At 39.5% G+C, this 18,891-nt stretch overlaps 1 long non-coding RNA gene, 1 other non-coding gene and 2 pseudogenes across 2 annotated transcripts; 2 read left to right on the top strand and 2 right to left on the bottom strand.

Annotated features, from left to right (window-relative positions):
* The first annotated feature begins 628 nt into the window (after positions 1–628).
* On the top strand, positions 629–12,105 carry LOC143646175 (uncharacterized). The gene is made up of 3 exons (XR_013157362.1): positions 629–751; positions 2,225–2,288; positions 12,033–12,105. It is a non-coding gene; the product is annotated as an uncharacterized LOC143646175 (long non-coding RNA).
* Positions 5,532–5,636, bottom strand: LOC143647421 (U6 spliceosomal RNA). The gene has a single exon (XR_013158048.1). It is a non-coding gene; the product is annotated as a U6 spliceosomal RNA (small nuclear RNA).
* Positions 6,021–6,544, top strand: LOC143646358 (YEATS domain-containing protein 4 pseudogene; annotated as a pseudogene).
* A 5,072-nt stretch (positions 12,106–17,177) lies between the features above and the next one.
* On the bottom strand, positions 17,178–18,236 carry LOC143645740 (aldehyde dehydrogenase 1A1 pseudogene; annotated as a pseudogene).
* Between the last annotated feature and the right edge of the window lie 655 nt (positions 18,237–18,891).

The raw sequence follows: 18,891 nt of genomic DNA, 5'->3' as shown, positions 1-18,891 counted from the left end.
CATTGAATTGGTAATATCGATATTAAAATTTTCTTTCTTGTGTCTGATCAATTCTCAAGCGTCAGGAGCTAAAGTAAGAAAAATATTCCAAAGCAGCACATGGTAATTCTCTACTTCTTCTGAGTTGACAACAGCTCACACTTTTCATGAAAGACACAAGCCTGAGCACTGTTCTCACAGCCACAGCAGGTGCAAAGAGGACCTGGCTATTTCAAAGACAAGAGCAATGAACCGTTGCCCAAATAACTATGGTACAGTGATTAACCATTTGAAACCGTCAACAATGCAGAATAACAAAAATACTAAACTGGGTTGCTTTCCAGAATGACCTTTCTTTAAGAATGTAAAACAGGCAAGAATGCATCTGCCTTTACACCTGTGACTTTGAACTGAGGCAAGCAAACTCCCCTGGTAACACACCCTGTCCCACTAGTCCCATCTGACAGGTGTGGAAAACAGGCATGCTCAACAAAGAAGAACTAGGGTATTTTCACTTTGACTTGCCCTTCTTTGCATGTGCCCCAAACGGTGCTATTTATAAAATGTCCTGAAATCATATTATTAATGCAATGAAGGAGCTTTCAAGGCACTTTCTGAAAACTGATTTAGTTTTTTCTCTTTCAGCTGCATTTGTATGTTTCATGAACTGCAATGACTGCCAACAGAAAAAGTGACAAGGTCATTGGATGTGAAAAGAATGTGGAAACAGGAACTCCTCCTTCCAATCTCCCTTCTGAATTCTCTCCTAGAGGTAAAGATCCCACACCCTCACATCACAATAGCTTCCTGGTGTCATTTTAACTCATGGCCAGGATTGTATTTATTGGTTTTTTTTCCTCTTTATTATACTGATGGAAAATTTAATTTCCTGAGCTTAAATATGGGATGTCTGCGGCCACACACACATTAAATTAGGTTTTAATTGTTGTTGAATAAACAAGGAATCCTTTTTGTGTGTGTGTATGTCATATGGTGGGGGTCACGTTTCATTGTTTTTCCACCTGAGTATCCCCTTATTGCATTTGTTGAATTTTTTGTTTGTTTGCTTGCTGGTTAGGTTTTTATTTGGGGAAGTGCATGGGCCGGGAATTGAACCTCGGTCTCCCACGATTGAATGCTTTTTTAACTGTACAGAAGATACCTATTAATTTAATAAATTTTGAGCATGTACTATAAGCAAGGTGATGTGTCAGACACTTTGAGACAAAGGTTATTCATTCAAAAAATAATTAACATGACATCTGGTGATATGAAGTTTCTTTGAGGGAATCATGAATATGTTCTGGAATAAGATAGCAGTGATGGTTGCACAACTTTGTGAATATACTAAAAATCACTGATTTGTACACTTTAAAAGGGTAAACTTTATAGTGTTTAAGTTTGTTAAAGGTGCCAGAATGCAACATACCAGAAATGGGGTGGCTTCTTTGTTTTTTTTTTTACATAGGCAGGCATCAGGAAAAGAACCCGGGTCTCTGGCATGGCACACAAGAATGCTGCCAGTGAGCCACCATTGCACCACCCCTGGGATGGCTTTTAAAAAGGGAATTTATTAAGTTGCAAGTTTACAGTTCTAAGGCCATAGAAATGTCTAAACTAAGGCATGCAGAAAAAGATACCTTAACTCCAAAGAAAAGGCCGATGAAATTTGGGGTTTCTTTCTCAGCTGGGAAGGTACGTTGCAATGTCTGCTAGCTTTCACTCCTGGCTTCTCATTTCATAAGGATCCCCAAAGGTGTTCTCCTTCAGCATCTCCAAATGTTTCTGGCTGTATGCGCTTTGTTGACTCTGAGCTTTATCCAAAATTTTCCCTCTCAAAGGGCTCTGGTAAGCAACCCCACCTTGAATGGGTGGAAACACTTCTCCATGGAAACGATCTAATCAAAAGTTACCACCCACAATTGGGTGGGTCACATCTCCATGGAAACAACAAAAAAAGATCCCACCCAGCAATATTGAATAAGGATTAAAGACCCTGGCTTTTCTGGAGTATACAACAGTTTCAAACTGAGACATATAATACATGAATTATGTCTCAATTTTCTTAAAAAAAAGATCATTACTGGCCCTTTCCAAAATGACAAGGTTGGACTGGGCATAGCCCGAATGCACTTGAAGATTGGGAAGGGGATACCGGGAGAGGATAGATTTGTAGCAGAGAGGATGGAATTTAACAGGGGAGTGTGACTGCTGGATTGTTGTATTGATATCTTTTGGTCTCCAGTGTCTTAAACAGCTAGAAGAAAAAGCTTGGAATTGTGGAATTGTGGCCTGTACCAGACTCTGAGGTATGTTCTATGACTGATTGTTACAGTGTGCTTTGAAATTTATTGCTTTTTTGTCTATATGTTATGTTTCAAAATTTAAAAAATTACAGAAATATCATTTAAGAGTGGGTAGTATGTGGCTGTGAAGCTGTGCTAGGCATTGGGTTATAAATAGAAGACTCTGTGCTAAACTCTTTGTATGAACCTTCTTATTTAATCTTTACAATCTCCCTAGAGCCAGAGAGCACTAAAGCCCCATTTTACGGCTAAGAAATCAGATTTGGGGAGTCCTTGTTCAAAATCAAAATGATTACCTAAATCATTAATGATTACCTAAATCAAAAAAAAATGATTACCTAAAATTAGGTAGTCATATGAAATTGCTGTTTTGTGGGCAATTTTTAGTTTTCAAGTATTAGCAATATCTTATAACTGAACCTCACAAGTAGCTCTACCATGTGCACCCTAAAGAACTTCATATGAGTAAGAAAGTAGCTTCTATTGTGTGAAACCATAGAAATTTGAGTTTTATTTGTTATAGCATCTAGCACCACTTATCCTACTAACATACCCTATCTATTGGATTGCAGAGCCTATGCTTTTAACCACTGGTAACTTGGTTCCTTCCAAGAGTTTAGAATCTGAGAGATGATGGATACATGTACAGTTTACTAAAAACTAGAACACAAGAAATTGATAAATTCCATGAGAGCAGAACAAATAATAAATCGTGGGGTTTAAAATAACAGAGAACACAGATAACAGTTGCTTAATCAAATAAGGCTGAATTTTTTCACAAAGCAGGAATCCTAGAGATATGCATCTCAGGGTTGGAACATTGTCTCCTTAATTCCATTAGGGACCAAACTATATCTACCACTGGATTTGAACTCAGCTCTGAGTACTCTAGAGATAGTACTCTTAACCTTGGACTGTGCTCGCTCCTTCATGGAATGTACAGTCTAGAAAGGTATATGTACTACTTACTATAATACAAGGATAGTAAGCTAGAAATTATGAAGTGAAAAAGAAAGGTGTAGATGTTGGCAAGTGCTTTGAATACAGAGAAACTGAGAATCATGAAAATTCAGGTGAAAAGAGAGATGCTGCCTGGTTAGTCAGAAAGAGTAGAAACACTTTAGAAATTGAAAGAAATACAGACAGGGAACTAAGTAAAATAACTCTAGTGCATGGTGTGCAAATAAACTGCATTAAAAAAATTAGTCTGGAATAAGAATAGGCTGAATCAAATCTGGGGAGGAGAATTTGAGACCAAGAGACTTTGTTTAAGCTTATCTCCAAACCTGGACAAAAGAGATTCCAGATCACTCATGGCCCTGTGGATGTCTGCTTATAAGCATTTTGTACCCTTCTATGTCCTTTTCAGTGGCATAAGGCAGCTCTAGCATCTCATGAAAGGGAGCTTCACAGCCAGAACTAGGGTTTAGCGAGAGAGGTTCCTAGGGCACTCATGTTGTCCTTGAACTTTCAGAACTCAGAGAATGAATGCTAGCACTTTGCTTTCCCTCACCCTGGAGAGCTTATAGTTTAGCAAGGCATGTATTGGCATGGAGGAGTACACCAAGCTCCGAACAATCTCAAGAAAGGCATTTTAAACTATATGATTTCTAAAGATTCGTCCTATCATGCCTACTTAAAGTCCCCTCAATTTCTGAGTATTGACAGTTTTAAGGAAGCAAGGCACTCCATTACCCAGTGGAGCCCTCAAACAAAAGTTGGATGTCTCCTGACATTTTTTTATGTTAATTTTCAAGATGTGCCAGTTTGAAGTTATTACATATACCAGCAAAGCCTTGTTTTAATTCTGCTGCAATTTTGTTGGGGCAGCCATTTCCTTTAATCCTGATTCAAAACTGTAGGATAGAAAATTAATTTAATTAATTTAGATTATCACCACAGAGATGTGACACACCCAATTGTGGGTATGACCTTTTGATTAGATGGAAATATGACTGTCCATTCAAGGTGGGTCTTGATTAGACTTGAGTCATTTAAAAGGGAAACATTTTGACGAAACCTCAAAGCTGATGCAGATGCTTGGAGGACAGTTATTTCAGAGACATGGATGTTTGGAGACGCTTGGAGTGCCCACGGAGAGCAAAGATGCATAAACATGGGCAGAGCCTAGCAGATGTCATGATGTGCCTTCCCATGAGATGCTGAGCAAGCCCAAACCGAGAGTTGTGTCCCAGAGTTGTGAGTGAACACCCACAGATACTTAGAGAGGACATTACTGGCATCAGAAGCTGGAAGCAATGAACCAGGAACAAGGACCAACAGACAACCACCCACTCTGTCTTCCTAGCTGTCAGAGGCATTCCAGATGGCATTAGCATTTCATGAGTGAAGGTAACTTCTTTGTTTGTGCCTTAATTTGAACATTTTCTGCCCTTAGAACTAAACTTATAATATAGCAAATTTCCTTTTTAAAAGCCATTCCATTTCTGGCATATTGCATTTTGGCAGCTTAACAAACTAATACACAAGTCATCAAAATTCAAGCTCCTTGAATAGAGTGAAGAGGCTACTGTGGAGGTTGCTCTTATGTAATCTTCAGGTAGACCTTTCTACCTGTCATAACCTGCCACCCCCCAACCAGGACCATTCCAGCCAATCCTAAAGAACACCTAGGGCAATACATAAGATTCCACAAGGGTTCCAGGCACTAGAGTAACTTTCCAGAAACCTACAACCTCCAGATGGGTCCCTAGTCCAGATAAATCCTGAAACTAGCCCAGCCTCTCCAGAGCATCAGATGGTTCCATCTCCCTACCCCACGTTAGTGAAAGACCCTCCCAATACCAAAAATTTAGAATTGCCAAAGCCCAAACAACCTCAAACAGAGGTGCAGAAAGATCAAAGATGATGGTGGAATTATACGTAGAAGATAAGACTTAACAAATGAATATGAATGCTGAATCATTAAATTGATATCTCTTTTAGTCTCCAGTATTTTAGAGCAGCTAGAAGTAAAAACTTAAAATGGTGAAATTGTAACCCATGTCAAAGTCTGAAATATGTACTACAACTAATTGTGGTATTATGCTTTGAAATTTATAGCTTTTTTGTATGTATGTTATTCGGAAAAAAGTTGATTGTGATGATAAAAAGGTATTTAAGCCCTCTAGCCTCCTATATTCTGGAAAAATATGGAGAAGGAAAAATATGAGAGGATCATATGGTAGCCCATGACAAACTATGGGATCTGTCCTGTAACCACTTTTTTTTTTCTTTTTCTTTTGTTTAAATACGGTACACTTCATGAATTTGTGTCATCCTTGCGCAGAGGCCATGCTAATCTTCTCTGTATTGTTCCAATTTTAGTATATGTGCTGCCGAAGTGAGCACTGTAACCACTTTTTGAAGCGTGCTTTGAAAATTATTGCTTTTTTATTTCTTTGCTTTGAATATATGTTATACTACACAATAAAAAAGTTTAAAAAAATGATTCAAGCTCCTTGGTTCCTCAAAAAGTTAAGAATGACCCAGCCATCCCACTTCTAGGTAGAAACTCAAAAGAATTGAAAGCAGACACAGAGAAAAAGGCACAGAAGCTGAGGGAGGAAGCCACTGAAGCCAAAAGCTGAAAGCAAGGAAACCCAGAAGAGAAGGGAGGTGCTAGCATGTGCCTAATCACGTGACAGGAGCCCAGAACCTGCAACAGCTGGTCTTCTGGGAAAAAGCATTGCCTTGACAGTGCCTTGATTTAGGCATTTCACAGCCTCAAAACTAATGCCAGCTTATGTGAAGAAAATCCAGTTTAAATTACATGAAAGTTACGGCAAACCTTTAAGAGTTGTTACTAAGCCTCCGTATGAAATTACTGAAACAGGATGGGCAAATTCGAAATAATCATCAAAATATTTTTCATTGACCCTAGTGAAAGACCTGTAACCCTCTATCATTTGTTAAAGCTGTTTCAATCAGACACTAATGTAATGCTGGGGAAAAGGACAGTGGTTTCAGAGTTCTATGATGGAATGATATTTCAAGATCCAACAGCATCAATGCCACATTTATCAATATCTTGTCAGCTGACATGAGGAGCCCATAAGCATGAAACAGGATTTGCAGAACTTGAAGTGAAAACAAGAGAGAATTAAAAGCCTCTAAGAAAAAAACAAGCTTTGAAATTGCAGCACTTAAAGAGATTAAAAGCAAGTCATGAAACTATAAATTGTTTAAAAAATGAAATCAGGAAAATTGAAGATGATCAGACAAAAAAGATACAAACTGTTCTTAAGAGAATTTGGTAGAAAGCTAAACCAAAATTAAGATGGACTTTAATAGTTAAATGGACTTACACAAATGGTATTATGTTTCTTAGGGGGATTGTTCATATAGCTGTCAACCATAAATTTCTTAGCTGTGGGTCAAAGAATTTGTACTATTTATAAAATCTATGGGTATAATAAGAATGGATACTATATAGGCATTTTATCAACCCATTTTAGGCTAATTCTACTTTAAGCATACTTTTTAAAACTTTTCTATTGCATAGTATAACATATATACAAAGCAAAGAAATAAAAAGCAATAGTTTTCAAAGCACTCTTCAACAAGTGGTTACAGGACAGACCCCAGAGTTTTTCATGGACTACCATACGATCTTCTCAGATTTTTTTCCTTGTAGCTGCTCTAGAATATAAGAGGCTAGAAGGCTTAAATATTTTTTATCATCATAATCAACTTTTTTTCCTTCTTTTTTTTGTGAAAAATAGTATGTATACAAAAAAGCAATAAATTTCAAAACACAGCACCACAATTAGTTGTAGGACATATTTCAGAGTTTGACATGGGTTATAATTCCACAATTTTAGGTTTTTACTTCTAACTGCTCTAAGATATTGGAGACTAAAAGAGATTAGTTTAATGATTCATCATTCATATTCATTTGTTAAATCCTATCTTCACTGTTTAACTCTACCATCACATTTGATCTTTCCATCCCTGTCTTTAGGGGTGTGTGGGCTATGGCAGTTCTAAATTTTTCCTATTGGAAGGGTCTGTCATTAATATGGGGTAGGAGTTGGAACTAGTTGATGTTCTGGAGAGGCTGGGCCCTCTAAGTTTCAGGACTTATCTGGACCAGGAACCCATCTGGAGACTGTAGGTTTGTGGAAAGTTACTCTAGTGCATGGAACCCTTGAAGCACAATTAAAAAAAAAAATTATTGCATTAATATTTAGCTTATCCTTTCAGAAAACATAAGAATTTCATTATAATAATGTGTAAGTTGGAGAAATTTGTACTTCTCTTATAGTTAGAATTAATATGTATATTTAATTTCTTCAAGTTCTTACCTGCCGCCATCTTACCTCTTATGTATGATATGCCCATAATTGCTCAATAAATGTGGTTTACAGGTCTTGTTTAAAAAAAAATAATAATTGAAAGCAGGGACTCAGTCAGATATTTCTAAACCAGTGCGCATAGCAGTGTTATTCACAATAGTCAAAAGGCGGAAGCAACCCAAATGTCTATCAGCAGATGAATGGATAAATAAAATGTGGTATATACATACAAGGAATATTATTCAGCCACAAAAAGGAATGAAGTTTCTGCAGATACCATTATATGGATGAACCATGAAAACAGATTGAGTGAAATAAGTCGGTCACAAAGGGACAGATATTATATGATTCAACTTAGAGGAAATAACTGGAACATGCAGATTCGTAGAGACAGAAAGTACACCAAAGGTTATTAGGGGCGGGGGTGGAGGAGGAATGGGGAGTTAATGTACTATGGGTGCAGAGTTTCTGTTTGGGGTGCTGGGAAGGTTCTGGTAATCTATGGCGGTAAGGGCAGCACAAGGTGAGACAACTGAGAGTGATTCATTCCACTGAGTTGTGTTCTTGGGAGTGAAAATGACTCACTCCACTGAGTTGTGCACTTGGGAGTGGTTGAGATGGGAAAGTCTTTTAAAATTACATTTTCATAATTTAAAAAAAAAAGAGAGATTAAAGCGATAATAATAACTAAAGGCAGTACATGATCCTGGACTGGATTTAATAATAATGGAGGAAAAATACCCAAAGGGACATTAATGTGACATACAAAAAACAAAACAAAACAAAAAAAAAACTGAGGTATAGACTAAGGTTTAGATCAGTGTTACATTCCTTGAACTTGATAACTGTACTGAAAGTGCTACATAATTGAATATCCTAGTACTTAGGAAATGTACGTGGCAGCATTAAGTGTTCAAGAGGTATGATATATACAGCCTACTCTCAAATGTTCAGAAAACAAATAGATGAATAGATAAATAGAATGATACCATAAATGTGGCAAAACAAAAGGTGGTAATCTGGGTAGTTGCTGGGGCTGTATGTTGGAATTCTCTGTTTTTGTTCCATTTGTGCAACTATCCTGTAAGTTTGGAATTATTTCAATAGAAAAACTTAAAAAATCAAAAACCTTCAGAAAATGTAAACAGAGGCCCCATCTGTGGATCCCTCCCTCCACGTGGACCTGCAGAGGCTGCAAACCTCAAGCACGCCTCTGTGAGGACCAAGAGAGGCACGTGGGAGTCCAGGCCACTCACATTCCAAATGACCTTGATCTCAGGGGCCTCCTGTGCACAGCACCTTTGCTGGTTTGGTGGTTAGCAAAAAGTGCAAGATGAAAAAGAAATAAAGGTTAAAGATATCAAAGTCTAAATGGGAGTGCTTATTTTTATGACTTCTAAGAATCATCCATAGGTTCTCCTCAAGAGGCTGTCCCTGAGGAAGGAGACAGTGGTCCAAAAATGCAGGAGGAATAAAAGAAGCCAAGGATGTTTCATAATGAGGCTTTAAGCTGATATTCCTAACAAGGATTGGAGAAGAGAGGACTGTCTGGAAGACTGCTGATTTGCTTTGGGGGAGGGTTTCTCAACCCTGGCATTATCAACATTTGGGACCAGATCATTCTTAGTTGTGAGGTGCTGTCCCACACTTTGTAGGCTGTTTAGCAGCATCCTTCATCTCTACCCACTAGATACCAGCAGCAAACACCCCCTACCCCCTCAGTTGTGACAACCAAAAATGCCTCCAACTATTGCCAAATGTTACTGTGGGAGAACAAGATAGAATTGTCCCCTGTTGAGAACCACTGCATTTTGAGTTGTCAGTGCTTCAGATGACTAAATCAGGTAACTTTCCCATCACTGGACACTGCTGCAAATTCTCAGTGAGAAGAAAGGTGATGGTATTCTTCAAGATGATATATCAGGGAACAAGAATGCAACATTCTAGTTACCCAGGATGATATTACAAGAATATGTTAGAACTGTATATGTTGCAAATTACATAGGAACTCTAACTCAGTGGAGGCAGGAGAGTAAGGGGTCTCCTGCTCAAATAAGTCCCCCTGCTGTACCCTTCACAGAGGCTTCCAAAACTCCGCACACCTTTCCATCCACAAATCCTTACCTGCAAATGTCCCTCATGCTACCCTTCTTCACTGAAAACAATGCCAGCAGCTACAACTAATTCCCTTTTTAAATTTACAATTCAGGGAATTGCAATTGAGATCATCAGATAGGTGATACATTTTTAAGTGCTGAATTTCACATATGTAAATATATATAATTTGGGGCGGTGCAATGGTGGCTCAGTGGCAGAATTCTCACCTGCCATGCAGGAGAACCAGGTTCAATTCCTGATGCCTGCCCATGCAAAAAAAAAAAAAAAAAAAGATATATATATATATACAATTTCATACTGCAACCCTGCTAGGAGGTAGTTTCTTTAGATACCAAAGATGATAGTGAAATGGATGCTGTTTTAGCTTCAAGTGCTTCAACATCAATCATTTCCCTGAATGTTCACAACAAAGTGGGAAAGCGATTCGTGTTGTTTCTTGTGCTTCTGGCATCCATGATGGGTACAGGGATAAAGGGTCCTTAACCACCTTTGTCATCAGGGAGGAAGTACAGAGGACCTCAAGAGAAACTGCCTGTCCAGACAATTCCTCTCAGCAGCCCCTATGTCCTGTCTCATGGCTTTCGAGGTAATGCTTTGCTCAGAGCAAGGCCCAGGTGTGCCATCCCCTTATCTCCTGCCCACCTCCACTGGTTCAGCCTGCATCTGCTGCTCTGCAGCAGTCTCCTCCCAATGACATCAATATTTCATTGCATCAAGCCAGGTGATTGAGCGTCCTTAAAGCATCTCCCCTGCTGCCTCCTGTACAGCTGGCTCGGTGATTAGCTCTGGTACAGAACAGAGATTGAGCATTAATTCCCAAAACATGTCATTCTTTCCTTGACTGTCTCCCCCAGGAACAAGCCTGGAGGTGTGAAGGAGGCTGCTATTTTGCAGATTTCCCCCAAAAGAACGAACAAAGCAATCAGCCAATGGAAGGATGAATTGACAGAAAGATTTAACTGGGGAAGAGAACACCGTGCTTTTTTTTTTAATGTTCTCTAAGAGCATGCTGCTGCAAAGATTCCCGGTACTGTTTAAATTGGGCTGTCAGTGTGCATTGTATTTCCTTCCATACCTCCTTAGTGGTTTTTCCTGTAGTTTTGTCCACAGTAATACAGTGCCTGAGGACTAAGTCACCCTGCCCCCAGCAGTAAATGTCCACCAGAACGCCCAATTGTAGGGAGCACAATGGCCACACATCTTTGGATTTCAAGGTATTCCTAGACAGGACCTAGTGGAATAGGGTTCGATCTCAATCAGAGCTGAGGTATGAGAAACTGTTTCTAGGAAACCTCTCTGTGATCATCTTGATTTAGGGAACCCATTTATAAATGGAAGGTTCAGCCTTCCACCTTCCTTCTCCACTCCCCTCTTGTTCAAGCCTACTCTAAAACTGTTATTCCTGCTGGAGCCCTTAATTTCCTCCCCATATGACCAAAATGCAAGCACAAGACCCTCCAACATGGCCTACTTGTTGAGCTTTACCAATCATTCAAAGTCAGGGAAGTTGGCTAGACTTCCCAATGAGTTCAGGACAAAAATTACTGCAGTCCCTATGTGGGGAACTCAGAGCTATTCTGGGATGTAGGGGCCAAGGTTAGGTCCAACAGTGAACATAAGGAAGTATAATGCACTGGAAGGACCTCTAGACTGCAAGCAGTGCAGGCTCGTATTTGTCAACTGTCATATTGTCGTATTGTCTACTAATAAAGGTTGGTTAAACTCATCATATCTCTAGACCTCAGTTTCCCTATTTGTAAAATGAAAGGGTTGTGCTCAGTGATTTGTATGGTCCTTTCCTACTCGCAGATTCTTTGATTTCATTGGCCTGTTGGCATGCAGGATATCCCACCCATCCCCTGGTCAAGCTCATCCATATTTTAGGAGACAGAGCATTTGGTATAGCTATTACATATTCTTCTCCATTCATTTATTAATTCAATGAATTCATGCCTATGCTATTTGTAATACTGTGAGAGATACAACAAAATTAAATATAATATCCTTGCTTTAAGCAATTTACAATGCAATTGAGAGGTACATGAGTGGTTCAGTGGTAGAATGTTCAGCTTTCATACGGGAGACCTGGGTTTAATTTCCAGACCATGCATCCACCCTCCTCCCCCAAAATACAATTGGGGAATAAATCAGGATGTGTTAGGTGGCAAGTAACAGAATTCCTAACCATGAGCAGCTTAAGCAATGAAGACCCCTACTTACTTCTCAAAACAAGAAGTCTGGTGGTTGGCAATTCCAGGAATGGTTCAGGGGCTCTGTGATATCGTCAAACACAAAGCATTCTTCTAATAGCTTTTCAACTTCTTGTCTTTAGGCTTGCCACCTCATGGTCACAAGACGGCTGCTACAACTCCAAGCTTTCCACTTCACACCAGTGTACCATGAAGGAAAATAGAAAGCAGAAAATGAAATAAAAAGGGTTTTTGCTTGATAGGCATCATATTTTACTTGAGGAGAAAAAATCTTTCCCAGGTACCCCATAATTGACTTCCCCTTTTGTCTTATCAACTGGAACTGGGTACACACCCAACCCTAGACTAATCCCTTACTAGGAGATAGGGAATTCCCATCATGATGCATCCCTGGGTGCACCTGTAATAGCTGAACAAGAAAGGAGTAAAGAAAATGGCTTAGAAGGAGAGAAAATATATATTAATGTATGCACACACACACACATCTTGTACACATTTATATAACTCAGTATAAGCGTTAAACTACAATAGAATCCTAGAATAAACAAGAATCACACTTGTCAATAGACCAGCATTCTGGTTCTGGTCTCCCACCTCCCCTCTATCTATCTAGTTAAGACACAAGCTAAAGGCCTGGGGACCTTGGCCCTCTTGTCTGTAAAAATAACAACGGAGAGGATGGAGGACACCTAAATGAATTCTCTCTCCTTCTAGTTAAAAACAAAGTTTATTCTAGCTCTAGATAATAACAGAAAAGTGTTACAGTGTATGATCTGCAAACGTGGACACTGGCAGCCCTTGTCCTCCTCCTTGAAGACCAGGCCAGCTCCTCCAGCACTGCAAGATCAGGCTAACACAGGAGTGCCACTCTAATCCTCTGATTAGTGGACAGAGAACAGGCTTCAGAATCAGACAGTCTGGAGATGTTTAGCAAATCATCTAAACATCTGATTTGTTAACAAAATAGGGGGTCAATTTTCTCTTCTCTAAGTTGGGGACAGTGGTATCCTCCTCACAGAGCTGTTAAAAAGACTAAGTGAAAGAAAAGACATTATGTGTAGTGCCTGGCACATACTAATTGCTTGATAAACATCAAAGTCAAAATTATGACCTTATTTCCCTAAATAGTTTGCAAGATGGAAGCAAGGACTATGTCTTATATTTAGTTTATTGCATTTTTCCTTTACTGACAGCACCTCCTTCCCACTTGCCTAGCATAATGTGTCAGATGTCCATTAGGAATGAAGTTCTCATACATGCTGCAACATAGATGCCCTGAAAACATCAGGCAAAAGGAAAGAAGCCAGACACAGAAGACCACATATTATATAATTTCATTTATATAGAATGTCCAGATTAGGCAACCATAGAGACAGAAATTAGATCAGTGGTTGCCATGGAGAAAACGGGTGCAGAATGGAGAGTGACAGCTAATGGGTACAGGGTTTGTTTCAAGGTGATGAAAACATTCTAAAATTAGATAGCAGTAACGATGCATACGCTGCAAATCTCTAAATTGTAAACTTTAAAAGGGTGACTTTTATAGTATCTGAAATATATATATCAATAACGCTATCATTTTTTTAAAAGTAGATGAATTAATGAGGTTCTAATTATAACCAGATCACTGGGGCCGTTTTAATTCAGTGTCAATTCTAGCAGAAGGGAAGCTTTTCTTGAGTGATTTGGATCAGAAATAAGAGTAATGACAGGCTCAACTAGGAACTCTTGACAAACCCCAGTCTCCAAGTCCCTGGACCCCTCAAGATTTCTTGGCTGATAGCCTGACTAGGGATACTAGGAGCCCTAAGCCTTGGCAGTTGACCTCAGGGCCCACATCCCTCTGAACCACTGGATTGCCTAACCATGGAGTCTCTTCAGGGCATTAGTTCTAGGGAGGGTACATCTATTCCCCAAGAGAAGCCCCACAGGCCATTCAATTTACTATTTGCCATTATAATGATGTAATTGCACGCTTCTCATTGATAGTGTGCAAAAACAGTCACTAGAGAGCATAAGCAAACAGCTGGTGAGCAACCTTCTTGCAAAACACTAAAGGCAAACTTCAAAAGATTTCTTTTTTTTAATCATTTTTGAAAACCTGATGCAGTAATCCCAAATGTGCAGCAGACCATCTGTGGCAACTCAGAAGCAACAGTGACACATTCTGTAAAATGGCACATTATCAGAACTGTTCACTAGAACACCAGAAGGCAATGATGAGCCCCAAAGTGGAATTACAATTTACTGGCAGATCTTTATTCCCATCAATGATCCAAGCATTTCATGCTTAAAATCACCTTCTGTCCCCCTAAAACATTTTCATGTAAATCTCAAGTTGCTTCTCCCTAAAATACTTTCCTCATTCACTCCAACAGGAACCTGTAAGAATCACTGAAGTAGCCTTATCCATTCAAAGCCTTTGTGTCTTGTTGTTTTACAGACTAATATGCAAAGCAGGTCCTAGTCTCCACCACCCATACCTTTTCCACACCAGGACTAGGTGCTATATTTCTAACAGCCTAAATGGGACTTCCAGAACTAAGACTTTGAAAAACAACAAAAGAAATTAAGCATTTGAAAATTACCAAACCATTAAATATGTAAATAGAAATATAAACACATGTCAATAATCAATGCAGGCAACGTGGGATATGATTCCCAGGGATGAGCCTGGCCCTGGCGCCATGGGATCAACAATGCCTTCCTGACCAAAAGGGGGAAAAGAATTGTAACAAATAAGTTGTTATTGGCTGAGAGAGCTCAAATATAGTCGCGTGGCTGCTCTGGAGTTTATTCTTATGCAAGCTTCAGCTTGATCTTGCTATTTATCATGGTTTGCCAAAACTCAACCAAAACCATTCCTGCCAACCCTAAAGAACACCTAAGGCTTTATACAAGATTCTACAAAGGTTCCATGCACTATGATTACTCTCCAGAACCCTACAACCTCCAGATAGGTTCCTAGATAAGCTCTGAAATCCAGAGGCACTAGTCTCTCCAGAACATCAACTAGTTCTATGCCCCCATCTCATATTATTGACATCCCTTTCTGACATAAAAAATTTAGAATGTGCATAGCCCAAATACCCCTAAAGATTGGGAGAAAGATCAAAGGAGAAGGTGAAGTTAACAAAGAAGATAGGACTTAACAAATGAGTATGACTGCTGAATCATTATATTAATATTTCTTTTAGTCTCCAGTGTCTCGGAGTACCTAGAAGGAAAAACCTAAAATTGTGAAACTGTAACCCATACCAAACTCTGAAATCAGTCCTATAACTAATTGCTGCAGTGTACTTTGAAATTCATTGCATTTGTTGTATATGTCATTTTTCACAGTTGAAAAATTAATAATTAACATAGGACCAGAAATAAAAAATTATGATAAGTATATCAGGCGTAGTTTTGTTTGATCACCCAAGGAAGGGAGGGTCTTAGGCATGTGGTCTGAATTCTCCTGCACTGGGCCCCCTTTTGAAATCTCTTGTGTGTTCTTGCTGAAGAGCATCAGTCTCTGAGCATTTTCTTAGTTCTTATCCATGCAATGTGGGTTAGCTTTGTTTTCTGTGGTTGCTTCTTCTCTCTCTTTTTTTTAAATGTATGTAATTCACATACCGTAAGATTCACCCTTTTAGGGCATGCAATTCAGTGGGTTTTAATATACTTATGGAGTAGAGCAGCCATTACCACTACCTATTTCCAGAACATTTTCATTACCCCAAAAAGGAACCCCATACCCATTATGCAGTCACTCCCATTCCCCTTTTTCCCCAGCCCCAGGTAGTCACTAATCTATTTCCTGTCTCTATGGATTTGCCTATTCCGGAAATTTTATATAAATGGAATCATACAATATGTGGACTCTTGTGTCTGGCTTCTTTCAGCTAGCACATAATGTTTCAAGTTTCATCCATGCTGGAGCATGTATCAGGACTTTATTCCTTTAAATGGCTGAAAAATATTCCATTGTATGGATATACCACAGTTTGTTTATCCACTCATCACTTGATGGACACATGGGTTACTTCCACCTTTTGACTACTATGAATAATGCTGCTATGAATGTTTGCATACAGGTTTTCATGTGCACAAATGTCTCCATTTCGCTTGAGTATATACCTAGTGGAATTGCTGGGTCATATGGTGATTCTATGCTTAACTTTTTGAGGGACATCCAGGCTGTCTTCCCTGATGGCTGCACCATTTTGCACCCCTGCCACTTGTGGAGGTTTCTTGCCATGGCATGGATCAGGCCTTTTCTTGGCCTCTGTATTTGTGCTTCTCATTATCCCACTAGAGCATCAGGCATCCTCTTGCAGGATACTTCCAGGTATGTTCTCGCTTCCTCTTCAAATTTGCCCTTTCTCTTTAGGAACCTGCTCCCAAGCAAAGGGAAGCGAAAGGGAATGAGAAAACAGAGAGCACCTGCTGCATGCCAAGCATGCATTCAAGGCTTTACGTGTTTAGCTCTTTCACTAGTGACAGTAATGTCCTAAGGTAGATATCATTGTCCCCACTTCATGAGGAAACCGAAACTCGGAGCTAGTAGGACAACCAGTAAACTACAGAGCAGGAACCCAAAGCCAGATCAGTCAGACTTGAAAGCCAGTGCTAGTTCTGTTGCTCCAAGCAGCTTTCCAGGCCTCCCAGGCAGCGATTTTGTACTCACAGTAATTCCCGGCTGAGATAGCCAGTTTCTCAAAAAAAAAAAAAAAAAAAAAAAAACAAATCAAAACATTTTTGGCCAAACAATGAATATTTAAAATTCCTGAAAATTCTACTGCTCATTTTTTTTTCATACCAGGTTGTTTTTATTGAGGTTTGTATTCAGATTACAGCTAAGCATTTGAGGCATTACTTCATTTAACTAACAGACATGGCATTCTAGGAAATATTTCAGGAGACACCAACAATTTCACAATTATTGGGAACACAGCACACCTACTTAGCAGTTAACATGTATAAGTTCTTCAAAAAATCCTTAAAGGAAAGAAGCTAAATGGCAACTGGTCTCTTCTAGAAAATGATTATCCTTGACAAATAGCTACAAAAGAAAGAACATGACTATTACAGAGTTAGAAAGATCCTGCATCCAAACTCATCATTTTACTCAGGATAGGACTTGGTGCCACATATCACAAGGCGAATGATTCAGAATAAGTACATGTTGAGTTTTCTACATATGATGTTAATACTAATGTGATCAGCTTATTTTTAAAAAATCAAGAAAAGAAAAACTTAGATGTAAAACCTGCTATGATGTATTAGCGACTATAGGAGATATTGTCATTGAATATTCTTCTCTCCACACTTGCAGTCTTTGTTATGAATTCTTCTGAGAAATTTTCATTATGAAAGTCTTTTTTTTTCCTCATTATGAAAATCTTGACCTCTGTGTATTCATAGAAGCCATATTCTCCCAGTTCTTGTCCATTTCCAGACATCTTGAATCCACCAAAAAGGCACTGGGCTGATACCACACTATAGCAATTCACTCACACTGTCCTAGATTGCAGAGCAGAGGAGACAGTTATGGCTTATCTAGGTCTTTGCTGAAGGTTCCTGCTGATCGACCATAGAGTGTGTTGTTTGCTCTCTTAATCCATCGTCTGAATATTCAAACTTTGTGATTTGTTGTACTGGTCCAAATATCCCTTCTTTGGCAATGCACATCTCATCTGTAACATTAGAGAAAACTGTGGGCTGGATAAAGGAAACTTTATTCCCCCCATGGACCACCTCCGCATTCCAGCTTGGCCCCTTCTTTCTTCTCACTCTCAATGAGGTCAAGTACTTGATCATATTGTTCTTTGTCAGTCTGAGGCCTTGATACACTCCTGGGGTTAGAGGATTTCCAAGAACATCTCCTTTGCCCATTCAACACTCCTTTGAAGAAACCATCATAAATTCCACAAAAAGCCTGGATGCAGCAATGCAACATTGACCCTGGTGGTAGAATGATCCCTGGTGTGCAAGTTCAATGGTATTGTCCAAGTCAGCATCAGCAAACACAATGCAAGGGCTCTTCCCACCGAGCTCCAGGGTTACCCTCTTCAGATTGATTACCCTGCAGCTTTTTTTTTTTTTTTTTATCATTTTTCCAGCTTCCATCGATACTGTGAATGCCACTTTGTCTATGTCCATGTGGGAAGAAATGGCTGCTCCTGCAGTAGGTCCATAACCAGGGACAATATTCACTACTCTAGGGGAAAGCCTGACTCTTTTATTAAGGATGCCACATGAAGAGCAGTAAGAGGAGTTTGCTCTGCAGGTTTGACAATCATAGTGTTTCCACAGCTAAGGGGAGGTCCTATCTTCTGAATGAGCAATCAACAGAGAGGTGGGTTTTAATCATCTTACTGGAGTCCTTTATAAGAGGATAAAGCACATAGAGATAAATTCAGAGAAGCACACAGAAAAAGATTCAGAAACTGAGAAAGGAAGCCACGGATGGAGAAGCCAGAAGGTGAAAGCAGCAAAACCCAGGAGAGAAGGCAGCCGATGTCTCCATGTGCCTGGCCATGTGATGGAGGAGTCCAGGTTGCCAGCAGCCTTTCTTCAAGAAGAAAGTATCATCCTGTTGATGTCTTAATTTGGACATTCTTCATGGCCTAAGAACTGTAAGTTTATAAGTTAATAAATCCCCATTGTAAAAGCCAACCCATTTCTGATATATTTCATTTCATCAGTGTTAGCAAACCAAAAAGCGGGTCAGCCGTGGGGGAGGGAGGAGGAAGCAGTGAGGCAGGGTGAGTCTGGATGACCACCAGGTAGAGCCCGGTCAACAAATACCTCAAGCACCTCAAGTATTCACAAGGGTGTAGCAATCTCCAATTCCAGTTCAAATGAACCACTGGCACCACAGGTATACAAAGGATAGACTCTCTAGCACTTTGCCACTCAAGGTGTGATCCTAGCTCAGCAGCAGTATTACCTGAATCTCAGGTTCCACCACCCATCTTGCAAGACCCCCCACAT

This window comes from Tamandua tetradactyla, chromosome 9 (genome assembly GCF_023851605.1).
Source record: "Tamandua tetradactyla isolate mTamTet1 chromosome 9, mTamTet1.pri, whole genome shotgun sequence".
Lineage (NCBI taxonomy): Eukaryota > Metazoa > Chordata > Mammalia > Pilosa > Myrmecophagidae > Tamandua > Tamandua tetradactyla.
The sequence above is the reverse complement of the archived record's forward strand: the minus strand, read 5'-3'. Positions and strand labels throughout refer to the sequence as shown.